The sequence below is a fragment of the Colias croceus genome, chromosome 23 (genome assembly GCF_905220415.1).
Source record: "Colias croceus chromosome 23, ilColCroc2.1".
NCBI lineage: Eukaryota > Metazoa > Arthropoda > Insecta > Lepidoptera > Pieridae > Colias > Colias croceus.
Window position 1 is genome coordinate 7,550,552 of NC_059559.1, and position 21,006 is coordinate 7,571,557.

At 38.3% G+C, this 21,006-nt stretch overlaps 1 protein-coding gene across 1 annotated transcript in view; it reads left to right on the forward strand.

Moving 5' to 3' along the window:
• The window catches only part of LOC123702232 (protein slit), a 195,397-nt gene that overhangs the window by 512 nt on the left and 173,879 nt on the right, over positions 1-21,006 (forward strand). The gene's annotated exons all lie outside the window — the stretch shown is intronic.

Consider the following 21,006-nt stretch of genomic DNA (forward strand, 5'->3'; position numbering starts at 1 on the left):
CTTTATATTTGAAGATGTTTTTTAAAACCGCTCTATCGTTGAAGTGGTTTCTTCCAGAAATCATATGAGAGAGACATTAAATTATGAGACATGAAGATTTTTTTTATTGTATAGAAATACTAGCTTAGCGCCCGCGGCTACGCCCGCTTTGTCTAAAACATAATAAATTATATACTAAAATTTTCCTCTTAAATTACTCTATCTATTAAAAAAAACCGCATCAAAATCCGTTGCGTAGTTTTAAACATTTAAGCATACAAAGGGACATAGAGACAGAGAAAACGACTATGTTTTATACTATGTAGTGATGATATACCTACAAAGAATCACAATTTTAAATAATACTTATTTTATAAGTATTTTTAATTTAAACATATTTTTATACACGGAAAACTTCATTTTTTAAACGCTCATAAAAATTAAGTCCCTTTTTAATTTCTTTTATGAAAGTCATAATTCTTGTGATGTAGGTATGTAATAGTTATTTAGAAAACATAATTTTAATACAATAAAATAGTTATAAATATTAAAATGAACTAACTACAACGCGTAAACTATATTTCTCATATCAAATGTGAAAGCTTGTGAACCTGTTTGTATACTTGTATATCGAAAACGCATGAACAAATTGGGATGAAATTTGAAACAGGTTCAGAGAAACATGACTTTAAAAAAAATGAAATTTCAAAAATCATCCAAAACTGTTCATCGATTTATGATAGATATGGATGTTGGGAAATAGATATACATATCATCTTATACCTACCTAGCTTGCATTAATAGGTGCATAATTATTTTTTATCAATGCATATTATAAGTATCTATAAGTATATATCTGTCTCTCTTTTACGTTTAATTGCTGAATCGATTATGATGAAATTTCGCATTAAGATAACCACTCTAAATATAGCCTCCATAAATATAACAGAATAATAATAACTTATTTTTAGCTTTCAAACGACAAGTTGATAAAAGCTAAAATAAGTGAAGTGACTAAGTTTAAGTGAGTGTTAAGTATGCGGGCGGATTCGGTTGAAGTGCTTTACTAAAAATAAACGATAAAAATGTTTGTTTGTATGGTTGGAAATAGAATCTCTGGAACTAATGTATCGATTTTGAAGGAACTATTTTGTTTGGCAGCTGTTTAGGTAGAGCGATATCAATTGTCAATATGGAGATATTTAGTTAAAAACAAAAATTGATGAACTAATTTTGATGAACTTGCAAAATAATCATACACTCACCGGCACGGAAACTTGGCCACTATCAATTTTTGCGAAAAATTACATTATTTCTTTTCTGTTACAAAAATTTATAAAAATGTAATTAAAACTAGTACACGTAATGTTTTTCGAAACTTTTAATAAAAATTTAATGATAATAGGACGTTCAACCTCAAAAATATGAACTAAACAAAAAAGTACACTTTTTGTGGAAAATTCAACAGGTTTTTTAAAAATTCACAAAAATTTGAAAAAATGGTTTAAGGTAAACGCAGCTATCAACGACCCATCGAAAATCTGAAGGTATTACCGACCTATAAAAGTAATTCGAAATTTAAACGTTTCCAGAACTATTCTAGCTATAGGTAGGCAAAGTTATACACGAATGTATTAATTGAGCATCGTATACTTTAACGTTAGAGTGAGTAACTGAGCAAAAAAGAGTTAAAATGCGTAAGTTGCTGCGGGGTAGCGTGGAAGCAGGACGTGTCGTACTGTTCCGTTGTTCCTTCGGGTAAGTACTGTGAGTATCTTTTTAAGACATTTACAAACAAATGACATCTATACTTTAATTTATATTACTAAATGTCAATGCATTTAAGTGTCAACTTTTCATTTCTTACAACATTTTATTAATAAAAAGTAATTTGAAACGATAAAACTTAAAATTAAAATGGGACGGTGTTAGCTTCACCAGTTTAAGTCGTGGCAGGTATCAACGACCCGTAAGTCGGCAATGGCAGCAACGTAACTTTTTGTTTTATTTTCTTTTATGTTATTATATCACACTAACACAAGTGGTCTTATGGACCAGTTTAAATCTAAGCTATGAGTCTTCATAAAAATCTATTAGCGACTAAACTTTTTTGTCTAGTGTTGTGTCTTTTAGCGTTGTCAATTTATACAAAGTTATGATATTTTCGAGGATCCCTATCGAATAGTTACAGTAGTAAATCATTGTTTTTTTTTGTTTAAACAATATGCATTTGTTCATATTTTGTATGACATTAATCAATTATAATCTATTTTATAGTCTGATGGTCAAATGAATTAAAATAACCATTTTTTTATGGGTCGGTAATACAATTTAGGTTTATACTTACATACTTTAATACCGACCCATGTGGGTCGGCAATAGCAACTATAGGAAGCTATTACCGATCGAATATAGATTGTTTAGTTTCTCATCTACAAATTCAAATTCAAATTGCTTTATTTGCAGAATGTAGAATAAAGATGTTTATATATACAGATAATATTGATCCTTAAACATTCCGCTCGTAATTGAGCGTGCAAATATATTTTTATTACTTTTATGACATAATAGGTGCCTATTAAAAATTATATTTTTTTTAGGTTCAATTAACATAAAACATATAATTAGGTATATTTTTTCCAGAAATATGGAGCCACGAAAGCGGCGAAAAGTATTCAGTAAAACACAACTCGCCGAAGCAATCAATCAAATAGCATAACGAAATATCCTAGAGTTTGAAATCCTTAATTTAATATATGTACATATATTAATAGTATTATGTTGATTAATTTAAAAGTTTGTAATTATTTAGTTCATTACTAAAAAGTACTCATTTGTTTTATTAAAAATAACTACAATAAAAAAATACGAATATATTTGCATTTTTATTTCATTTTATTAAGATCGGTAATCATCATCATCACTAGCTTCTATACATTCCATTACTGGAAAAAGGCTTCCTCTCACATACGATCGGGAATAGCTGCATAAAAATCGTTAATAGCTTCACAGCCGTTTTTATGGGTCGGTAATAGCAACAATCGACTAAGTCACATTGTAAATTATTTTTTACAAGATAATCCTTTATTAGAATGTATTTGCTTCAATAAATACATTTTTTATACATAACACTAGCATATAAAATGAAATTATAAATCTTTAGAAGAACCAGTATACTTAAAAAATATGGTTGATTTTGAAATTGCCTTAGAGGGGTCGTTAATACCTGCGTTTACCCTACATAAAAAAAATTGACCTTTTAGTATTTGGTGTTTCCACCTCTTGCCTTAATTACTGCTAGCATCCTATCTGGCATGCTCTGGATGACATTTTTGATGTCCACTTGAGCTATACTGTCCCAAGCGGCCCTTGCTGCACTTCTAAGCTCATCCAGCGTTTGTGGTGGGTTGGAACCGAACTTAATCTTCCTTTTAATCATGTCCCAGATGTGTTCTATTGGATTAAGATCCGGACTACGAGCTGGCCACTCCAATTTTGTAATACCAACCTCTTGAAGGTACTCTTGTACGCATCCTGCGATGTGTGGACGTGCATTATCGTGCATTAATAGGAAATGTTCCTCACTAATAAACCCGGAATAAGGCTGAACATGTTCCTGGAGAATTTCCTCAATATACCTGATCGCATTTAACCGGTTATCTACGAAAACCAACTCCGTACGAGCATCGGAACTTATACCTCCCCATACCATAATTGACCCGCCGTGAAAACTCGCTGTTTGGGTTGTGGTGATGGGTAAAAACCGCTCTCCTGGTCTCCTCCATACTCGCTCTCGGCCATCGGGAGCTCGTAGAGCGATTCGACACTCATCTGTGAAGAGCACACGAGCCCACTGGTCGTGACTCCAGTTTTCATGTTCTCGCGCAAAACGTAGACGGGCTACCCTGTGCTGTCTGAGGAGTTCTGGACCGCGTGCTGGTCTGCTAGCCTTCAAATAAACTTCCTCCATTCTTCTCCTCACCGTACGCTCACTCACATTTATGCTCCGGACGTTTTGGAGCCGCTGGCGTATTTCAATAGCCGTCAGGAAGCGATTTCTCAGTATCTCTAGGACAATAAATCGATCGTCTCGAGCTGATGTGCACCTCACACCTCCACTTCCTGGTCTTCGTGTGTAGCTGCCAGTCTCCCGGTATCTTCTCAATGCATATTGCATCGAAGAACGTGGTACATTCAGTGCATTAGCTACTTCACGTTGTGTCAGTCCCTGGTCGATCATTGTGATGGCCTGTGCAACTTGTTCAGATGTTAACGGCATTTTTTATCGTTATTAAGGTTCATTAACTACACCACAACAATACCAGTATCTTAAAATTGCGTAAACAAAAATGTTAAAAGTTTAAAACAAACAAAACGCAACTTCGGCTTAACCGTACAAATCACAAATTTCGACTAACTCACAAAAAGCATTAAAAGCTTATTTTCAAACTTAATTATTTACTAACATAAACTTTAAGTAATTATGTGTTAACATATCTGCATTCAAAAAATTCGTGGGAAACACTTCAAACTTTTTTTATCGCCAAATTTGTAAGTGGCCAAGATTCCGTGCCGGTGAGTTAAAAATGTGACTCGTCTCATGAAGTCATGACACGCTGTATCGAAATTCCCCCGAAACGGCTTGATCGATTTCATGATATTTTTTTGTATTTCTGTTAAGTACCTACCTACGTATATTTGAGAATACATAATATTATGTCGAAAATTATCTAAGTACATCCACATCTTAAAAAATAATATAAAGATTTTGTTTGTGTGAACGCGCTAAGCTCAGGAACTGCTGAACGGAATTTCATAATTTATTTCACCTTTGTATACCTAGTTACCTGAGTGTGAAAATTACTCCATCTGTGTCTCTTTTTTCTTTACACCTAAACCATGGAATCGATTTGTATAAAATATTGTATAAGATCTGGGAAAGGACATAATATGATAGATTTATCCCGGATATCCCATTGGAACGCCAACGCAAGTTTTCCTTTAACCCATTGAGCCCCGAGCGGCTCGATCTGACCACGACACTATAGATTTTCTATTGTGTCTGTGATTCCGGGGGCTGAGTTATTAACTACGCGTGCGAAGCCGCGGGCGGAAAACTAGTATAATATATTATTTCATCGACATTGACATTGTTTGAAGGAAAGTAATATTTACGCGAAGTTATTAATAAATTAATATGGAAGCCGCACAAGAAACTTGGATTATATTTGGCATAATCCGTTTACAGACAGACGTGCACTCCCATTTTATAGGTTTCCTTAAACATACATAAATTCATCTATTATAAATATTCCAGGACAATTTTCTCAATTTTAAATATATAGGCTTATACAAAAATCTAATTCTAGATATTTCGCTGGGGTGTTTTCTATAATATCTGAAAAGGCTTGAACGATTTTCATGAGGTTTTTATACGAAGATAGTAGTAATTTCCTACGAAATTAAAAAACTTATTAAACAAAGTCGTCGTCTTTCTCTGTCATATTAAACAGACATATCCAAGACAAAATTACCCAAAATATACATAAAAATACCCTAATAATAACCAAACTTTACCACGCCACTCAAAACAAGCTAGGTCCAAGTTTTCCAACTTCAAACACAAGTTTTCGGAAGTAATCAAAAAGTCATTTACAAACGTCTAGAACAAATATTATGGAAAGTGGAAAAACATTGATTTTCAATTTTTCACATTTCCCGTCTAGACTCTGTGTTATCATAAATATTGTATTGTGTCGACATTGGTACTCAAACTCAATTTCACACAAACTTAAACCTAACTTAAGCTAAAGTTAACGATAACTGTTAAGTTAATCGTTAGATTAAGCTTTCTAAGGTATTATGGAATACAAAAGTAATACAATAATTGGTGCTATTGATATCGTTACTCAAACTCAATTACACACTCACACTTAAACCTAACTTACCTGACTTTATAAGGTATTATGAAATACTTAGGTATACTGTAATACAATACTTTGTGCTTTCGACATCGGTACTTAAACTCAATTTCTCACTCAAACTTAACTTAAGGTAAACTTATTGATTAAGCTTCTTAAGGTACTATGGAATGCTAAAGTAATGAAATAATTAGTATTTTTGACATCGCTTTAACTCAAACTCAATTTCACACTCAAACTTAAAGTAAACTTAACGATTAAGCTTTTTGAGGTGCTACAGAATACTAGAGTATTGTAATAATTAGCGCTTTCGACATCGTTACTCAAACTCAACTAAACACTCACACTTAAAACCTAACTTAAGCTAAACTTAACAATTACTTAATAACTAAGCTTTCTAAGGTGCTAAATGCTAATGTATTGCAATAATAATAATTAGTATTTTTGACATCGTTTAAACTCAAACTCAATTTCACACTCACACTTAAACGTAACTTAAGATGTACTTAACGATAAAGGTTTCTAAGATGAATGTGTGCAGAACACATGTCAGAGGTGAAACTTGAATTCTAAAATTAGTTTATAAAATTTTGTAATACTTAGTTTTTTAAGAAAAAATGATAACAGAAAACTGCTAAACCAACACGTAAAAAACTACGATTTCCAACGAGTGAGCTTTAAAAAGATTAAAAATCCATAAAAGATAAACGTTATTTGATTTTCCCACGATATCAATGAGTTATCAAATTGTTGAATAACGGCAAAAGATTCGGGGATTCTCGCAAATTATCCTTAAAAGATAAGATAGTAGAATAACTCACCTTTTGTATTTAAAGACTAGCGGTGCGCCCTGGCTTCGCCCGTGGTACATATTTCGCAATAAAAGGTAAAACCATACATACATAATTACAAACCTTTCCTCTTTATAATATTAGTATAGCCATACTAGATATTTTTTACAATATCTAGTTATGGCTGTGCCAAGCGGTTTTACTCGTGTTGAATAGGTATAAATAAAAAATCATATAATAAATAAATAATCATTTATTTTCCTCAAAACATGTTACCTACTACAGTTACAAAAAAGTACAACAAACATAAATCAAGAGGACTGGTGTCTGCGATAGGCCGTAACATGTGTGTGTCATGGCCATTTCATGAAATGAGCAAATCTAAGATATGGCCACGACATATACACTTATACTAGCTGTGTCAAGCGGTTATACCCGTATTGCTCTGCTCTGTTGGTCTTAGCGTGATGATATAATATAGCTTATAGCCTTCTTTGATAAAGGAACTATTTAACACTGAAATAATTTTTCAAATCGGACCGCTATTTCCTGAGATTAGCGCGTTCAACCAACCAAACAAACAAATTCTTTAGTTCTATAATATTTTATTTTACTGTAGAGTATAGACTTTGTAAATGAAAGAGAGCGTCTGTGCCGAGCACACGTGTCAGAAGCGAAACTTCTTTGGTAAGAATCAAAGATACTTCAGTCGTCGTCTTACTCCATGACGTGATGGTATTGCCATGACGCGACGTTGAAATTTTACTCTCAACGCACATAAAGAAGTTGTGGTATCTTTGAATCTTGCCAAAGAAGTTTCACTTCCGACACGTGTGCTCGGCACACACGCTCTTTTTTATTATTTATATTGTCTAAGTTATTTTTTTTGAACATTACAACCAACGAGACAAATCCATCATCTCTTATCTTCTAAAGCAATAAGAAAAACAATATTTTCATTTCATCGCATCTGCTCTATGGATTTGCACAGTATCGATAATGTATGCAAATTGTATGCATCACTATTTGAGCAGCTTATCGCGGTGTTGCAGCGCGCGGCTAGAGTTGTACTATGACTATCGATAATTTTTTTTTAATAACTTGATATGTTACATCTTGAAATCAGTTTTTTTTGTTTTAGTGATGAGTACATGAGTACACATTTATGTATTAGTGATCTAATGTTGCCTAAACATCTACGCTGGAAAATAAAGTACATATTTGTAAGTTAAAGCGTGTTAGTTACTTCGCCGGTATATGAATAAATTTAAATGGTTTAAAATAAAGTTTTATTTATTAATATTTAAAACAAACTCATACACAAAAATTTACTCGGTTAGAATATCTACTCTTAGAATCCTACGACTACTCCCTAATTATTACAGCTTTATTGATGTATCAAGTACCTAATTTTCATCGATATTTCCATCGACATCACTAGCGAAGTTATCTGCAGTTCAGAGTATGTTAATAAGCCATCAGTCATGTTGTCTGTGTATTACGATATACTGCTGGTTGTATACGATCTTGCTGATTGGTTATACTCAAACTCAAACTCAACTTTTATATATAAAAAGATGACTTTATTGGCCTATAAATAGTAATTTTCATAACGTAAAACTACGACTATGGAATTCGAATACTACATAAAAAAACAGCCATAAACTCTTGTAAAATTATTAAAAAGTTTACCTTTTGTATTTTAGCTTGTATTCAGTAGATTTTTGTTACAATCTAGATTAATACGTATGAAAATAATAAGAATAAAAATATATTACATTGATTATTATTGGTATTCCTTTTTATTGGCGTATTGTTTTGTTAAAGTTAAATAAAAATATTGTAATACAAATAGCTGTAAGGAATCTATGTATGTAAAAAATAAATAAATTATTAAAACAGTGGCAGGTCTGGTACATAGGCTGGTGCACACTGGGGCTCCTGTCTACCTCTATAAAAAACTAACATGGACTCAAGAGTACCATACGAAAAATACACGAGGTTGAAGCAACAATGCCTTAATCATACCGAAACACCACACGTCAGGTTTTAAGGGTGGATTCAAGTATTCTGCTTCAAAGATCTGGAACGACCTTCCACCACCCTTAAAGCTTAGTATGTTTTATGTATCATTCAAGTCTAAATACAAAAGGATACTCTTGAACAAATAGGCAACAGACTCAACACTCAGGTAAAACAAAATTTTTGATTACAAATATTCCCATCCATATACATATATCATATGTGCCCACTTATCTATCTGAATTATTTAAATATCTATGTAAGTATATTAATCTTGTTTATTTTATAATATTTATATGCATATACGTACACAATATGTAGATGTATTTAATTTTTTTTATTTATATTGATAGGAACAGTTATAAATGTAATTTTATTATTAGTATATAATTATATAAATGTAGGACGTCGTAAAGTACGCGGGCAGACTGAAAATCAGCGCTGTTGGGGTGTTAGCCCACAGCATGGCTGAGTCTGTTCCGATTGCCTAATATGTGTTTACTTTTAAGTTAAGTTTTTGTTGGCAATAAAGCTTTTTTTCTTTCTTTCTTCTTTCTTCAGTGTTATCTGTTTAAAATAAATAATTTGTTGCACTTTATTAAATAAAACAAACGGTTTACACTTTCAGTTGGACTGACTTTTTAATTTACAACAGCACTGTCTTCATCATCATCATCGTCATCATTATCATCAGCAGACTGTCTTCACTTCAGAAAATAGGCTCAGGCATCAAGCCATACTTTTTAAAATCCCACAGGAACGGCAACTATTCGGGTTTTTTTATTCAAAAACGCGGGACCTTCTAGGAAATAATAAATAGGGAAGCACGCTCCATCTTAGGCCACATCTCAGCTTACCATCACTCATCAGGCGAGATCGTGGTCAAGCACTTCCCTATCAGGCAATAAAAAAATGTTTTGTATCAAGCCTCAAGCCTCATGCAAGTTGAATGGTATGTCATCACCACGCAATGTGTAATTAACTGATAAATTTATTAATTATTGTTTGTGTTCGCTTAACATGTGTAATTGAATTTACATTTATAATTATGATTAAATATATCTTATGTAGTTTGGCGTATGATTGAAAAAATGAAATATAGACAATTTAATTAACAATCTATCTTTGGTAGAGTTAAAATTTATACTTTATCCAGTGTATCCAGTGTACCCACAGTGTTGTACCTTCATCTGTATATTTGTATGTAAACGACTGATTTATATACTATTTGACCCACTTTAAACGGACAGATTTAATTCAAACTTTGTAAACTTATCAAGGATCGGTGACAATACGTTAATTTTATGATTTCATCGTATTAAAGTGTTTTTTTGTTTGTTTTTTAACTATATTTAAACTGAATTAACAATAAAATAGGTCATGATGTTATGGATAAAGTTTATTCACAAACATTTTTCTAAATTACAAAATTAAAATACGCTAAATTCGTAATCTCCAAGTATATCGTTATGAAAGAGTCCTTTTAGATTTAAAATTAAATAGAGCCGTTATTTGTGTGAAAGTATTCTTTATGATAATGACCGACCCCAAGCCGCGGGGACCGAATATAAGACCCCAATTATTATTATTTTATGTTTATTACTGTTTCTTTGTTTATTCTGTAGATTTTAGTTGGATATTTTATTTGTACTGATGATGATGATGATTTTTCAGCAGATATTTTAACCAATTTTTAAATACTCATTCCTTGCTTTCCATGTATTCACAAATTGGCAAGCTTTACCATATGTTTTAGGTATGATCAGTAAATCTACACTAATATTATAAAGCTGTAGAGTTTGTTTGTTTGTTTGAAATTATGATTCTATCGTCCTTGCAGAAAAATGCGGACCATTTTCAGGCTGATCGTGCGGGGTGAGGTAAGTGTTTAATTTTGGCGGGAGGCGGAGAGTGTCCGTTCTGTAGCGTTTAGCTACTATTATGTATTCTATAACGCATTATTCTCAGGAACTACTGGTCCGATTTGAAAAATTCTTTCGGTGTTAGATAGCCCATTTATAAGGCTATAGGGCTATAGGAAGGCTATAGGCTATATTTCATCACACTAAGACCAATAGGACCTAATGCCGGCTTCTTATGAACCTGCCGCAGGGGCAATATTGGAATTGCACCCTTAATTGTGATGTGTATAGGCAAGCAGGGGCAATTATGAGAACAGTCGAAATTGCTCCGACCACCGACCAACCGAGATTGTTCCAACATTGCCCCTGCAGTACGTGAGTAGCCGGCATTAATTGACTCCTTAATTGTGATGTGTATAGGCAAGCAGGGGCAAATATGAGAACAGTCGAAATTGCTCCGACCACCGATCAACCGAGATTATTCCAATATTGCCCCTGCGATACGTGAGTAGCCGGCATTAATTGGCTCCTTAATTGTGATGTGTATAGGCAAGCAGGGGCAAATATGAGAACAGTCGAAATTGCTCCGACCACCAACCAACCGAGATTGTTCCAATATTGCCCCTGCGGTACGTGAGTAGCCGGCTTTATAATAAAATACTGCATCTACACTCTACAGGCATAGTTTTATTTAATTTTAACTCGTACCGGCCACGATACGGGCGGTTGTTCACGGAACGCTCAAACAAACAACCTAACAGACCGATCGATACGTCAATATTTGTCGATAGTGGTGTGCTATGTCGATACTTTCTTTTTGGATGTTTTTATATCGATAATTTTATTAAAATTTTCCGTATTTAGGTAATTATACTTGTCTTTTAAAGGGTTATGAATTGATTGTGTTTAGTGTTTGTAAGATTGATTAGTTAAATACTTTCACCAGGAAGCTTTTTTTCATCCATCCATCCTTCCAAGCTAATAATAATGCTTGATCGCCGTAATTAGTTTTATAAAATAAAATAAAAAATGCTAGTTGAATAAGTTCCATTGCGTTGTCCATACGTTTGTTTTCTTCCTAAATTTTATTTCTTATATTATTGTAAAAATATTTTTTGCTCTACACCTAGAGCAATCACAACTGTCGATAAAAACTATCGATACATCCACGTGTGTCACATCACTAGTCAAGTGAAGAGCCAATAAACGCCGTGACAAGCTTATTAGCGCGACACTCGTGAGCGAACAAAAGTGGGCTGCTTTCAACGTGGCCTACACTTTATTAAAATCCTATCAATTATAATACTGCTGATATGTCCGTCATTGAGTTAATAAACTATTAAATTATTAATTAACTACCTGTCCGAACGCGTTTTTGTCTAAAACTTAAAAATTATTTAATTTACGGATCACAATTATTCGACAGTTTTAATCTTGGAAGTTAAATGAAAGCAATGAAACTGTAAGTTACATATTGGCAAATAAATGATAATTTTTTAAATCTAGCAGTTCTAAGCAAACCCGCGGGCTAGGGCTATATTTGTGGCTTTATATTATATTAAACTAGCTGTGCCCGCGGTTTTCCTATTGGATTTATCGAGAGATATATGTAGCCTGTAGCCTTCCTCAATGAATGGGCTATCTAACACCCAACTAATTTTTCAAATCGGACCAGAAGTTCCGAAGATTATCGCGTTCAAACAAACAAACGCTTCAGCTTATATTTAGTATAGATACTATAAGCACAGAGTATATAATAGTACTACCCTATAAGCTCAAAGCTACAGTAAGCGTGGCTTTTGAAACCGGTCGCTCGTTGCGAAATTGTGTTCGTGACCCGACTCTGTACTTTATATTGAATAATATATTTCCCTTCCTAACTTATTGTTAAGTTATTTAATTTATCTATACTAATATTATAAAGCTGAGTCGTTTGTTTGTTTAAACGCGCTAATCTCAGAAACTACTGGTTCGATTTTAAAAATTCTCTCTATTTTACATAGCCCATTTATCGAGTAATAACCTGCTAAAACCAACAGGAGCGGAGCCACGCGGGTGAAACCGCGAAGCGCAGCTAGTATTATATGTTTCTCTTCCTATCTCATTAATTTATTATTTGTAAAAGCTTCATCTATATGTTTGTATGTTAGACTCTATTTTGACCTACTTTAAACGGACAGATCTAATTCGAACTTTGTATACTTATCCAAGATTGGTAGTACATTCATTTCATGAGATAACTTTATGAAGTGCCTTTTTGTAAATTTAATTATATTGTATTTGTAAAGCAAAGCTCATTGTAATATTGCTATTGGAAAAACTTAGCGAAAACAGACTCTATATCTCTCTGAAGAGTTTGTTTGTTTTAACGCGTTAATCTCGGGAACTACTGGTCGGATTTGAAAAATTCTTTCGGTGTTAGATAGCCTATTTGTCGAGGAAGGTTATATGCTATATATAATTACGCTACGACTAACAGGAGTGGAGCCACGGGGGTGAAACCGCGCGGAGCAGCTAGTTGTATATAAAATGCTCATCACGATCGATTTCGATCAAGTTAAGTTTTTTGCAACAAATAATCTATTTTCAACAAAATAATCTATTTTCAAAAATCAAATTATTGCAATTTTTTTAATTATAATAATATTTATAAGAAGTCAATTTAACCACCATACTTATAGCTAAAAACGTTTAAATGTTTTGTCAAATTTATATAATAAACTTTAGGAAATAATAACTTTCAAATTTATTACATTACTATTGATTTAACGTGGGAAAATACAAAAATAAACATTTTCTGACACACTTACAAATGTTCAAATAAATCATAAAATTTCACACAATTAGTTATTTGTTTTAAACATCACACATTAGCAGTTATGTGCTAAAAATATACTAGCTAAACGCCCGCGGTTTCGCCCGCGTAGTTAAAGGAAATTAAAGGAAATTAAAGGAATGAGCTGTTTTGCTATTGTAAAAAGTAGGTTATTAACTCTCTAGCCGCCTATTTTCAGACATATCTTATATCTATTCTATATTATAATATATAAAGCTACACTACCACTGACTCACTGACTCACTGACATCGGGTTTCTCGGAAACTACGTGGAAAGTGGGGGGGATTTCGACGTGATCGTGTAGAGGTGCGCCGAGTGACCAGAGGAAAAATATAGCGAACTCCAACACCCTGGACAAGAGGGTGGACCCCTGGAGGTGCGCAAAAACGGTGATACCTGGAGGGGGGGTGTCTGAACAAAAAATGCTCGGAACTGGTGGCGATTACCAGGGGTGGTGGAAAAATGGGGATTTTCGCGAAAACAAGATGGCCGCCGTACTTTGCTAAAATCGCCGTTTATGAATCCTTACGTCTCAAATTTGGCACACGTGCTCTGTTCGAGCCGGCAAATCGATCGGTGCCCCGTTCGAGTGGCTCCGGGCCCTGGTTTCCGACTTTCATACATTGGAAAATCCAACGGCCCGCGGAAACGGTGCGAGTTGGGTGGGGGGTCCCGGAACTAAAAATGATCACCACCCTGGGACGCTACCAGGGAGCCGTAGTGGGACGCTCGATTTTGGAATTTTTCCATTTTTGGCGCAAACATAAAAACGTAAATTTAGCCGAGGTGGTGCAATGGAGAAATACACCAATGACGCATTCGTACTCGCCCAGCTCCCAGGATATCCAGAAAAATCCGAAATCTTAAACTTTCCCTCATCTCTCGAAGACGGTCAACTGCCCGCGCAAACGGTAACAGATACATCTGGGGTGCTCGAACTAAACTTGTAGTAGACCTCGAGCAATTACCACAGAGTGCAAAAAAAATTCAAAATGGCGGAAAAAATGGCCGCCGCCATACAAATTCTAAAATGGCCACCACTGGTCCGATCGCGCTGAAACTTGGCAAAAGAGCTTTAATCGAGCCGCATATTAAGTTGGCATACTCATAATTGAGTTTCCATCGCTGGTTTCCGAGTTTCATACAACGCAAAATTCGACGGCTCTCTGAAACGGCGCGAGATAGGTGGGGGGTGTAGAACTAAAAAATGATCAGGAAGATGGGGTGCTACCAGGGCAATCGAGAAATTTCAAATTTGACGCAATTTTTTTTCAAAAAATGGCCAATTTTTCAAAGCAAGATGGTGGCGCCGGTTACTTCACGATCGGTCTGAAAATTGACTTCTGTGCTTGAATCGGCCAGATTTACAAAACTGCATACTTAGAATTTCTCTCCGACTCCCGGTTTCCATTTTCCATACATCATGAAATTCAATGGCTCTCTGAACTGGTGGCAGGTAGGTCGGGGTCGCCGAAGTAAAAAATACTTCAAAACCTGGTCCGCTTCCAGGCATATAAAAATTTTTGGTAAAATGCGAAATTTTTTTTTTTCGAAAATTTTGTATGGAAATTTCCATAGTAGGAAGGGTAATAGGAATAGCATCGGTAAAAGACGGCACTGCGGGCTGCTTGCCGCCCGCGCACCGCGCAACCTCGAGGCTCGACAGCCTCCCGGAGTAGAAAATATTTATTAACTTTTAAACTACCGCACGAACCAAGCGAGCGAAGCGAGCGAGTCACAGCAGCGGCCGACGTAAATATTCAAATAGGTAGCGAGGAGCGAAGCGACGAGCGTGTAAGGTTAACTTTTGAACTACCTACCGCACGAGCCAAGCGAGCGAAGCGAGCGAGTCACGGCAGCGACCAGCGTAAATATTCAAATAGGTAGCGAGGAGCGAAGCGACGAGCGTGTTAGGTTAACTTATGAACTACCTACCGCACGAGCCAAGCGAGCGAAGCGAGCGAGTCGCGGCAGCGGCCGGCATAAATATTCAAATAGGTAGCGAGGAGCGAAGCGACGAGCGTGTTAGGTTAACTCTTGAACAGTTTATTATGAAAAGTCACTGCCCGCTATCGATAAGACGTTTCAAAAATTTTACCAATATTTGAATAAGTAATTTATAAGCAGTTTAAGTAGCGAGGAGCGAAGCGACGAGCGTGTAAGGTTAACTTTTGAACTACCACACGAGCCATGCGAGCGAAGCGAGCGAGTCACGGCAGCGGCCGGCCTAAATATTCAAATAGGTAGCGAGGAGCGAAGCGACGAGCGTGTTAGGTTAACTTTTGAACTACCTATCGCACGAGCCAAGCGAGCGAAGCGAGCGAGTCTTGGCAGCGGCCGGCCTAAATATTCTAATAGGTAGCGAGGAGCGAAGCGACGAGCGTGAGGTTAACTCTTGAACAGTTTATTATGAAAAGTCACTGCCCGCTATCGATAAGACGTTTCAAAAATTTAACAATATTTGAATAAGTAATTTATAAGCAGTTTCGACTGACTGTAGAATCGCTGTTAGCAGATGTTACAAATGGAAAGGAAATTCGAATGCATTTTCAAATGACTGAAGATTTCTGCCCTGGGATGAGCCGCGAGCTGCTTGCAGCTCGCGCACCACGCAACCTCGAAGGTGGACAGCCCCCCGGAATAGAAAATATTTGAATGGGGAATTTATAAGCATTACCGACTGACTGTAGAATCGCTGTTAGGAGATGTAACAAATGGATAGGAAATTCGAATGCATTTTCAAATGACTGAAGATTTCTGCCCTGGGATGCTTCGCGGGCTGCTTGCAGCCCGCGCACTACGCTCCCTCGAAGGTGGACAGCCTCCCGGAGTGGAAAATACTTGAATGGGGAATTTATAAGCATTAACGACTGACTGTAGAATCGCTGTTAGCAGATGTAACAAATGGACAGAAAATTCGAATATATTTTCAAATGACTGCCCTATTGCTTCAACCCAGGGGCAAAAGGGGCTCGCGGGCTGCTTGCAGCCCGCGCACAACGCGCCCTCGAAGGTCGACGGCATTCCAGAATAGAAAATATTTGAATTGGTAATTTATAAGCACTTCCGATTGACTGTGGAATCGCTGTTAGCAGAAAATTACAAATGGACTGGGAATTCTAACACATTTTCTAATGACTGCCCTATTGCTTCAACCCAGGGGCAAAAGGGACTCGCGGGCTGCTTGCAGCCCGCGCACAACGCACCAGCTAGTTTATTATATATAAAGCTACACTACCACTCACTCACTGACATCGGTTTTCTCGGAAACTACGTGGAAAGTGGGGGGGATTTCGATGTGATCGTGTAGAGGTGCGCCGAGTGACCAGAGGAAAAATATAGCGATCTGGATCATCTTCGAATACCGAGTGGACCCCTGGAGGTGCGCAAAAACGGTGCCACCTGGAGGGGGGGTGTCTGAACAAAAAATGCTCAGAACTGGTGGCGATTACCAGGGGAGGTGGAAAAATGGGGATTTTCGCGAAAACAAGATGGCCGCCGTACTTTGCCAAAATCGCCGTTTATGAATCCTTACGTCCCAAATTTGGCACACGTGCTCTGTTCGAGCCGGCGAATCGATCGGTGCCCCGTTCGAGTGGCTCCGGGCCCCCGTTTCCAACTTCCATACAACGTAAAATCCAACGGCCCGCGGAAACGGTGCGAGTTGGGTGGGGGGTCCCGGAACTAAAAATGATCAGCACCCTGGGACGCTACCAGGGAGCCATAGTGGGTCGCTCGATTTTGGATTTTTTCCATTTTTGGCGCAAACATAAAAACGTAAATTTAGACGAGGTGGCGCATCGCGGAAATACACTCACACCATGTTCGTACTCGCCCAGCTCCCAGGATATCCAGAAAAATCCGAAATCTTAAACTTTCCCACATCTCGCGAAGACGGTCAACGGCCCGCGCAAACGGTAGCAGCTGCATCTGGGGTGCTCGAACTAAACTTGGAGTAGACCTCGAGCAATTACCACAGATAGTGAAAAAAATTCAAAATGGCGGAAAAAATGGCCGCCGCCATACAAATTCTAAAACGGCCATCGCTGGTCCGATTGCGCTGAAACTTGGCACAGAGGCTTTAATCGAGCCGCATATTAAGTTGGCATACTCATAATCGAGTTTCCATCGCTGGTTTCCGAGTTTCATACAACGCGAAATTCGACGGCTCTCCGAAACGGCGCGAGATGGATGGGGGGTGTAGAACTAAAAAATGATCAGGAAGATGGGGGGCTACCAGGGCAATCGAGAAATTTCTAATTGGACGCAATTTTTTTTTTCAAAAATGGCCAATTTTTCAAAGCAAGATGGTGGCGCCGGTTACTTCACGATCGGTCTGAAAATTGACTTCTGTGCTTGAATCGGCCAGATTTACAAAACTGCATACTTAGAATTTCTCTCCGACCCCCGGTTTCCATTTTCCATACATCACGAAATTCAACGGCTCTCTGAACCGGTGACAGGTAGGTCGGGGTCGCCGAAGTAAAAAATACTTCAAAACCTGGTCCGCTTCCAGGCATATAATTTTTTTTGGTAAAATGCTAAATTTTTTTTTTCGAAAATTTTGTATGGAAATTTCCATAGTAGGAAGGGTGATTGAATAGCAACGGCAAAGGACGGCGCCGCGGGCTGCTTGCTGCCCGCGCACCGCGCTACTTCGAGGGTTGACAGCCTCCCGGAGTAGAAAATATTTATTAACTTTTGAACTACCGCACGAGCCAAGCGAGCGAAGCGAGCGAGTCACGGCGGCGGCCAGCGTAAATATTCAAATAGGTAGCGAGGAGCGAAGCGACGAGCGTGTAAGGTTAACTTTTGAACTACCACACGAGCCAAGCGAGCGAAGCGAGCGAGTCACGGCAGCGGCCGGCGTAAATATTCAAATAGGTAGCGAGGAGCGAAGCGACGAGCGTGTTAGTTTAACTTTTGAACTACCTACCGCACGAGCCAAGCGAGCGAAGCGAGCGAGTCACGGCAGCGGCTGGCGTAAATATTCAAATAGGTAGCGAGGAGCGAAGCAACGAGCGTGTTAGGTTAACTTTTGAACTACCTACCGCACGAGCCAAGCGAGCGAAGCGAGCGAGTCACGGCAGCGACCAGCGTAAATATTCAAATAGGTAGCGAGGAGCGAAGCGACGAGCGTGTTAGGTTAACTTTTGAACTACCTACCGCACGAGCCAAGCGAGCGAAGGGAAGGAATCACGGCAGAGGCCGGCGTAAATATTCAAATAGGTAGCGAGGAGCGAAGCGACGAGCGTGTAAGGTTAACTTTTGAACTACCTACCGCACGAGCCAAGCGAGCGAAGCGAGCGAGTCGCGGCAGCGGCCGGCGTAAATATTCAAATAGGTAGCGAGGAGCGAAGCGACGAGCGTGTTAGCATAGCTCTTGAACAGTTTATTATAAAAATTCACTGCCCGCTATCGATAAGACGTTTCAAAAATTTTACCAATATTTGAATAAGTAATTTATAAGCAGTTTCGACTGACTGTAGAATCGCTGTTAGATCGCTGACAGATGTTACAAATGGAAAGGAAATTCGAATGCATTTTCAAATGACTGAAGATTTCTGCCCTGGGATGAGCCGCGAGCTGCTTGCAGCTCGCGCACCACGCACCCTCGAAGGTGAAACGCCCCCCGGAATAGAAAATATTTGTATTTGAAATTTATAAGCACTTCCGATTGACTGTGGAATCGCTGTTAGCAGATAATAGCAAATTGACAGGGAATTTTAATGCATTTTCAAATGACTGAAGATTTCTGCCCTGGGATGCTTCGCGGGCTGCTTGCAGCCCGCGCACCACGCACCCTCGAAGGTGGACAGCCCCCCGGAATAGAAAATATTTTAATGGGGAATTTATAAGTACTTCCGATTTACTGTGGAATCGCTGTTAGCAGATAAAAGCAAATTGACGGGGAATTTTAACGCATTTTCTAATGACTGAAGATTTTTGTCCCTGGGATGTACCGCGGGCTGCTTGCAGCCCGCGCACCATGCAGCCTCGATGGTGGATAGCCCCCCGTAATAGAAAATATTTGAATGGGGAATTTATAAGCAGTTTCGACTGACTGTAGAATCAGTGTTAGCAGATGTTACAAATGGAAAGGAAATTCGAATGCATTTTCAAATGACTGAAGATTTCTGCCCTGGGATGAGCCGCGAGCTGCTTGCAGCTCGCGCACCACGCACCCTCGAAGGTGGACAGCCCCCCGGAATAGAAAATATTTTAATGGGGAATTTATAAGTACTTCCGATTGACTGTGGAATCGCTGTTAGCAGATAAAAGCAAATTGACGGGGAATTTTAACGCATTTTCAAATGACTGAAGATTTAAGCCCTGGGATGCTTCGCGGGCTGCTTGCAGCCCGCGCACTACGCTCCCTCGAAGGTTGACAGCCTCCAAGAGTGGAAAATACTTGAATGGGGAATTTATAAGCATTACCGACTGACTGTAGAATCGCTGTTAGCAGATGTAACAAATGGACAGAAAATTCTAACACATTTTCTAATGACTGCCCTATTGCTTCAACCCAGGGGCAAAAGGGGCTCGCGGGCTGCTTGCAGCCCGCGCACAACGCACCAGCTAGTCATATATATATAAAGCTACACTACCACTCACTCACTGACTGACTGACATCGGGTTTCTCGGAAACTACGCGGAAAGTTGGGGGGATTTCGACGTGACCGTGTAGAGGTGCGCCGAGTGACCACCGGAAAAATATTGACATCTCCAACACCCTGGACAAGAGAGTGGACCCCTGGAGGTGCGCAGAAACGGTGCCACCTGGAGGGGGGGTGTCTGAACAAAAAATGCTCGGAACTGGTGGCGATTACCAGGGGAGGTGGAAAAATGGGGATTTTCGCGAAAACAAGATGGCCGCCGTACTTTGCCAAAATCGCCGTTTATGAATCCTTACGTCTCAAATTTGGCACACGTGCTCTATTCGAGCTGGCGAATCGATCGGTACCCCGTTCGAGTGGCTCCGGGCCCCAGTTTCCAACTTTCATACAACGTAAACTCCAACGGCCTGCGGAAACGGTGCGAGTTGGGTTGGGGGTCCCGGAACTAAAAATGATCACCACCCTGGGACGCTACCAGGGAGCCATAGTGGGACGCTCGATTTTGGAATTTTTCCATTTTTGGCGCAAACATAAAAACGTAAATTTAGACGAGGTGGTGCAATGGAGAAATACACCAATGACGCATTCGTACTCGCCCAGCTTCCAGGATATCCAGAAAAATCCGAAATCTTAAACTTTCCCTCATCTCTCGAAGACGGTCAACTGCCCGCGCAAACGGTAACAGATACATCTGGGGTGCTCGAACTAAACTTGTAGTAGACCTCGAGCAATTACCACAGATAGTGAAAAAATTCAAAATGGCGGAAAAAATGGCCGCCGCCATACAAATTCTAAAACGGCCATCGCTGGTCTGATCGCGCTGAAACTTGGCACAGGGGCTTTAATCGAGTCGCATATTAAGTTGGCATACTCATAATCGAGTTTCCATCGCTGGTTTCCGAGTTTCATACAACGCAAAATTCGACGGCTCTCTAAAACGGCGCGAGATAGGTGGGGGGTGTGGAACTAAAAAATGA